This window comes from Halichoerus grypus, chromosome 13, assembly GCF_964656455.1.
Source record: "Halichoerus grypus chromosome 13, mHalGry1.hap1.1, whole genome shotgun sequence".
NCBI lineage: Eukaryota > Metazoa > Chordata > Mammalia > Carnivora > Phocidae > Halichoerus > Halichoerus grypus.
Genome location: NC_135724.1, coordinates 54,027,921 through 54,033,726, shown reverse-complemented (window position 1 = coordinate 54,033,726; position 5,806 = coordinate 54,027,921). Strand labels below are relative to the sequence as shown.

Below are 5,806 nucleotides of genomic sequence, written 5' to 3'. Positions count from 1 at the left end.
TCCTTATTATGGTTGAATAATATTCCACTCTAAGTATATACCATAATTTGTTTATCCATTCTTATGTTGATGGACATTTGTACTATTTCTACCTTTTGGCTATTGTGAATAGTACTGCTTTGAACCTGTGTGTATGTTTACTTGTTTGAGTACCTATTTTCAATTCTTTTGCATATTAACCTAGGAGTGGAATTGCTAGGTCCATGGTAAATCTCTGTTTGACTTTTTGAGGAAATGCCAAACTATTTTCCACAGTGGTTGAACCATTTTACACTACCATCAGCAATGTACAAGGGTTCTTTCTCCATACCTTCACCAACACTTGTTATTTTCATTAAGAATAAAGTATAGGTGGGCGCCTGGGTGGCTCAGTTGGTTAAGCGGCTGCCTTCGGCTCAGATCATGATCCCAGGGTCCAGGGATCGAGTCCCGCATCGGGCTCCCTGCTCTGCGGGGAGCCTGCTTCTCCCTCTCCCTCTGCCTGCTTCTCTGCCTACTTGTGTTCTCTCTCTATCTCTCTGTCAAATAAATAAATAAAATCTTTAAAAAAAAAAAAAAAGAATAAAGTATAGTTATCCTAGTGAGTACATATTCAAGTGGTACATGATTGTGATTTTGATTTGCATTTACCTAATGACTAATGATGTTGAGCATCTTCTCATGTATGCAAATATTGGCAATTTATATATTTCCTTGGAGAGATCATTCATATTCTATTCAGATTCTATTCAGATTCTTTGCCCATTTTTCAATTGACTTTTTGTTATTGAGTTGTAAGAATTCTTCATTTATTGAAGATACTAGGCTTTTTGTCAGATATATGATTTGCAAATATTTTTTCCCATTCTGTAGGTTGTTTATTCACTTTCTTACTAATGTCCTTTGATGCACAAAAGTTTTTAATTTTGATGACCCCTGTGATGTAGGAGTCCAACTTCATTTTTGTGTGTGTATATATCCAGTTGTCTCAGCATCATTTGTTGAAGAGACTATTCTTTTCATATTGAATGGTGTTCGCATGCTTGTAGAAAATCAGTTGGCCATAAATGTATAAGTTTAATTCTGGACTCCCAATATTATTCTATTGATCTATATGTCTGTCAGTATGCCAGTATCACACTATTTTGATTACTGTAGCTTTGTAGTAACTTTTGAAATCAATTTGTGTGAGTTCTTCAACTCTATTCTTCTTTTTACTTATTTTAATATGGAACACTTCATGAGTTTGTGAGTCATCCTTGCACAGGGGCCATGCTAATCTTCTCTGTATCGTTCCAATTTTAGTATATGTGCTGCCGAAGCAAGCACTATATTTCTTTTTAAATGCTGTTTTGGCTATTTGTGGCCTCTTAAAACTCCATGTGAATTTGATTATTGGCTTTTTTATTTCTTCATAAGTGGCCATTGGAATTTTGATACAGAGTGCATTGAATATGTAGATTGCTTTGGGTCATCATCTTAAAAATATTAACTATTCCAGCCCAGAACAAGGGGTAGCTTTCCATTTATTTAGATTTCTTCCACTTCTTTTAGCAGTTTTTAGTGTACTGCATGCTTGATTAAACTTATTTCTAGGTATTTTATAGTTTTGGATGTGATTGTAAATGGAATTTTTTTCTTAATTTTCTTTTTGGGTTATTCATTGCTGGTGTGTAGAAATAAAACTGATTCTTGTATCCTTCAACTTTGTGAAATCAATTGCTAATTGATAAGTTGTAATAGTCTTTCTGTGGATTCTTTAGAGTTTCTATATATAGGATCATGTCATCTGTAAATACAGATAGTTTTACTTTTCAATTTGTATGCTTTTATTTCTTTATCTTACCTATTTCTCTGGCTAGAACTTCCAGTATAATGCTGAAGAAGTGTTGAAAGCAGGCATCCTTATCTTGCCCTGATTTTTGGGTGAAAACTTTAGTCTTTCACTATTAAATATGATGATCGTTGTGGGTTTTCCGTATGTGTCCTTTATCAGCTTAAGGAAGTTTCCTTGTTTTCCTAGTGTATTAAGTGTTTTTTTTTATAATCATAAAAAAGTGTTGGATTTTGTCATATGCCTTTTCTGCATCAACTGAGATGATCATGTGTTTTTTTCCCCTTCATATAGCATTGCTTTTCACATATTGAATCACTCATGCATTCCTGAGATACATCCCACTTGGTCATGATATATAATTCTTTTAATATGCTGCTGGACTTTGATAGTATTTTTTTTCTGAGGATTTTTTAATGTATATTCATAGGGAACATTTCTTGAAGTGTCTTCGGTAATAGGGTAAAATTGGCCTCATAGAATAAATTAGGGAATGTTCCCTTCTGCTTTTTATTGGAAGAGTTTGAGGAGTATTGGTTTTAATTCTTTTTAAATGTTTGGTAGAATTCACAAGTGAAGCCATTTGGTCCTGGACTTTTCCATGTCAGGAGGTTTTTCTTTCTTTTCTTTCTTTCTTTTTTTTAATCACTGATTTAATCTCTTTACTTGTTAAAAGTCTGTTCAGATTTTCTATTCCTCTTGAGTCAGTTTTGGTAATTGTATGTTTCTAGGACTTTGTTCATTTCATCTAGGTTATCTAGTTTATTGGTGGACAATTATTTATAGTATTCTTTTTATTTTTTTAAATTTCTGTAGAATTGGTTGTAATGTCCCTATTTTCATTTCTGATTCTAGCTATTTGCATCTTCTCCTTTTTCTTTCTTTCTCAGTCTAGCTAAAGTTTGTCAATTTGGTTGATTTTTTTCCCCTAGGAACAAATATTTTGTTTTATTGATTCTCTTGTTCTATTTGTGATTTCATTTATCTCTCCTTTAATCTTCATTATTTCCTTCCCTCTGTTAGTTTTGGGTTTAATTTGCTCTTTTTTTTTTTCTATTTTCTTAAAGTGTGTTATGGACTGAATTGTGTCCCCCCCAATTCATACGTTGAAGCCCTAACCCCTCAATGTGGCTGTATTTGAAGCTAAGGCATTTAATGGGAGGTAATTAAGGTTAAATGAGATCATAAATTTTGTTCTGTTTCTCTGGAGCACCCTGACTAATATATCGTGGATATATTCTTACAGAAAAGTATCTTTCAAGTGGTTCCTACCAAAAAACATTCCTCATAACAAATGAGAACAAGGACAATAATTTCTTTTTTGTGTGGTTCTACCACCTTCTCAAGATGTTTTAAAAGGCTTAAGAGAAAGTACATTGAATGACACTACATGACTACTTTGGACAGGGATAATGTTTGAATAGAGGATGTTAAATTTATTAAAAGGGGTGTGTGAGAAAATTGCCATTTTCAGGACTAGCAAGTTCAAAATCTGTAGGGCAAGCTGGTGGGCTGAAGATTCAGGTATGAGTTGATGGTGTAGTTGTGAGTCTAAAGGCTGAAAGCTCTGGCAGAATTTCTATGTTGTAGTCTGGAGGCAGAATTCTTTCTTTGGCAAACTTTGGCTTTTGCTCTTAAGATCTTCAACCAATTGAATGAGGCCTACCCATGTAATGGAGGGTAATCTGCTCACCTTAAAGTCAGCTGATTTTAAATGTTAACCACATCAAAAAATACCTTCACAGCAACAGTAAACTAGTGTATGACTAAATAACAGTCACCATAGTTTTGCCAAGTTGACACATAGAATCATCTATGTAGAAATTTGATCATTTTAGTGGCACTTGGGTGGCTCAGTCAGTTAAGTGTCTGACTCTTGATATCATCTCAGGTCTTGATCTCAGGGTCATGAGTTCAAGGTCAACATTGGGCTCCACACTGGACATGGAGCCTACTTAAAAAAAAAAAAAAGAAATTTGGTCTTTTTAGAATAATATTTGAAGATATTAGAAGAGATGGTCTAAACAAAAGTGAGACTTTCTGAGAACTCATCTGAATGTTGGTTTTATTTGACTTGTACTTCTTAGAAGACAAGTTAAGGGGTGCCTGGGTGGCTCAGTTGATTCATTGTCTGACTTCGGCTCAGGTCATAGTCTCAGGGTCCTGGGGTCAAGCCCCACATTTGGCTCTGCACTCCTTGCTCAGTGGGGAGTCTGCTTGTCCCTCTCCCTCTCCTTATGCTTGTGCTCTCTCTGTCTCTCTCTATATATAAATAAAAAATCTTAAAAAAAAGAAGACAAGTTAAATCAGAAATATTTCAAAATAGCCACTTCATTTAGGCAAGTAAATGCATAACCCCTATCTGGTGAGGAGTTAATCAAAATATATTTGAAACTACTGAAAGCCATTATGACAAAGGCCACTGCAACTATCAAATAAATCGTTGTTTCTGCTGTCTAGGATGCACCCTTCATCACTTGCTCACTCTCTTTGGGGGATCACTGACAGTGACTCAGACTGTGAGTCAGGAAGCAAGATGTCCCCTGATGTCACATTAAAAAGACTTGTGAGACTTACAAACTGCAGGGGCTGGATGAATGGACAAACCCCTATAGCATTGAAACAGCATTTTTAAATGGGTATATTTTTCTTACAGATATCCTTGGGAGACAGTTATTCTGCTTCCTGGGTTGGGCTTTGTTTTGACATGGGCCCTGTACTAAGGTAACAGTCCCCTTTGATCATTTGTCAGCATCTCTGGAGCCTCAGCTGCATCCAACCTTATGGATTTGTTAGGGGCATCAAATGAATAACACATGTGAAAGCATTTTGAAAGGGATCAAACATTAGAAAGTTGATGACACAGTATAGACAAGGTCTGAGGACCAAAGAGATTATAAGATGTGTCAGAATTCATCAGGGGCCACTTGTTGGTTTCAAAGCTTTTACAATATTTAAATGAATTTTGGCATTTTGGCGGGAGGGATGGTTTTATTGAATTTCAGAGCTTACGGTGTGGGAAGGAAGCAGAGCATTAAGGAATTCACTGAATTCAATCTTATAATAGCAGAGGCAGTAATATGGCTTATATGACTATCAGTTTAACAAGGGTAAGTCATTCTTAGAAAGACAGTGTTCTAAGAGCAACTATTTGGTTTATTGTATAAAGTAATAATCATAAAAAATTTTTTGAGAAGGTGTTCTTTTCTGATTCCTCTTTTTCCCCCCTGCATTCCTGTACATTCAGATATTCCCCATCCTACACCTTCATCTTTTCTGCCCCTATGCCCTTTCTGTTACATCAATTAGGACCAAGGCTTCAGTCACTTGCAGCCCAGAATTTTTTAAATCTTTGCTTCTTGCTCTCTTCTGATCTTAAACTACTATTTCCAGCTGCTTGGAAGTGTCAAAAGAATCTCAAACTAAATATGACCTAAATTAAACTCTACCACTGCATCAGCTTCTGCTCCTGAATCTCTATTTTGGCATCACCATTGTATTAGTTAAGTTAACCCTAGCTTCTGGGTAAATCCCCAAATCTTAGTGGCTTAACACAATATGTTTATTTCTTACTGATGCAAAGCCCCAATCAATGGATAAAGGGATGTGAGCTCTTCTTTCAGGAATCCAGGCTAACAGAAGCTCTTCTTTTTATCATCCTCACACTGACATACAGCTGATAGGAGAAGAGAATGGAAGAAAGACCAGGAGAGATTTTTATTAAGACTGAAAGTGGTGCTCATCATCTCCACTCACTCCTTTGACCAAAATTCAGTCACACCTAGCTGTAAGGGAGGCTGAGATATGTAATCTGGTTGTGTGTTCAAAAGTAAGAAGAAATACGCTTAATGGGAATTTAAGAGTATTTTCCATAACTCCTCTTTCAATTCAAATGAAAAAACCTTCTCATCTTTGAGTTTCCCTCTCTTCGTAGCCATCAAATTCAATAGTAAATTCTATCCCACATATCCTGCCACTATCCTATTGTGGACC

At 35.7% G+C, this 5,806-nt stretch overlaps 1 non-coding gene across 1 annotated transcript; it reads right to left on the bottom strand.

The window, feature by feature from the left end:
* Nucleotides 1-1,201: 1,201 nt before the first annotated feature.
* On the bottom strand, nucleotides 1,202-1,308 carry LOC118522538 (U6 spliceosomal RNA). Its single transcript, XR_004910674.1, has one exon. It is a non-coding gene; the product is annotated as a U6 spliceosomal RNA (small nuclear RNA).
* Between the last annotated feature and the right edge of the window lie 4,498 nt (nucleotides 1,309-5,806).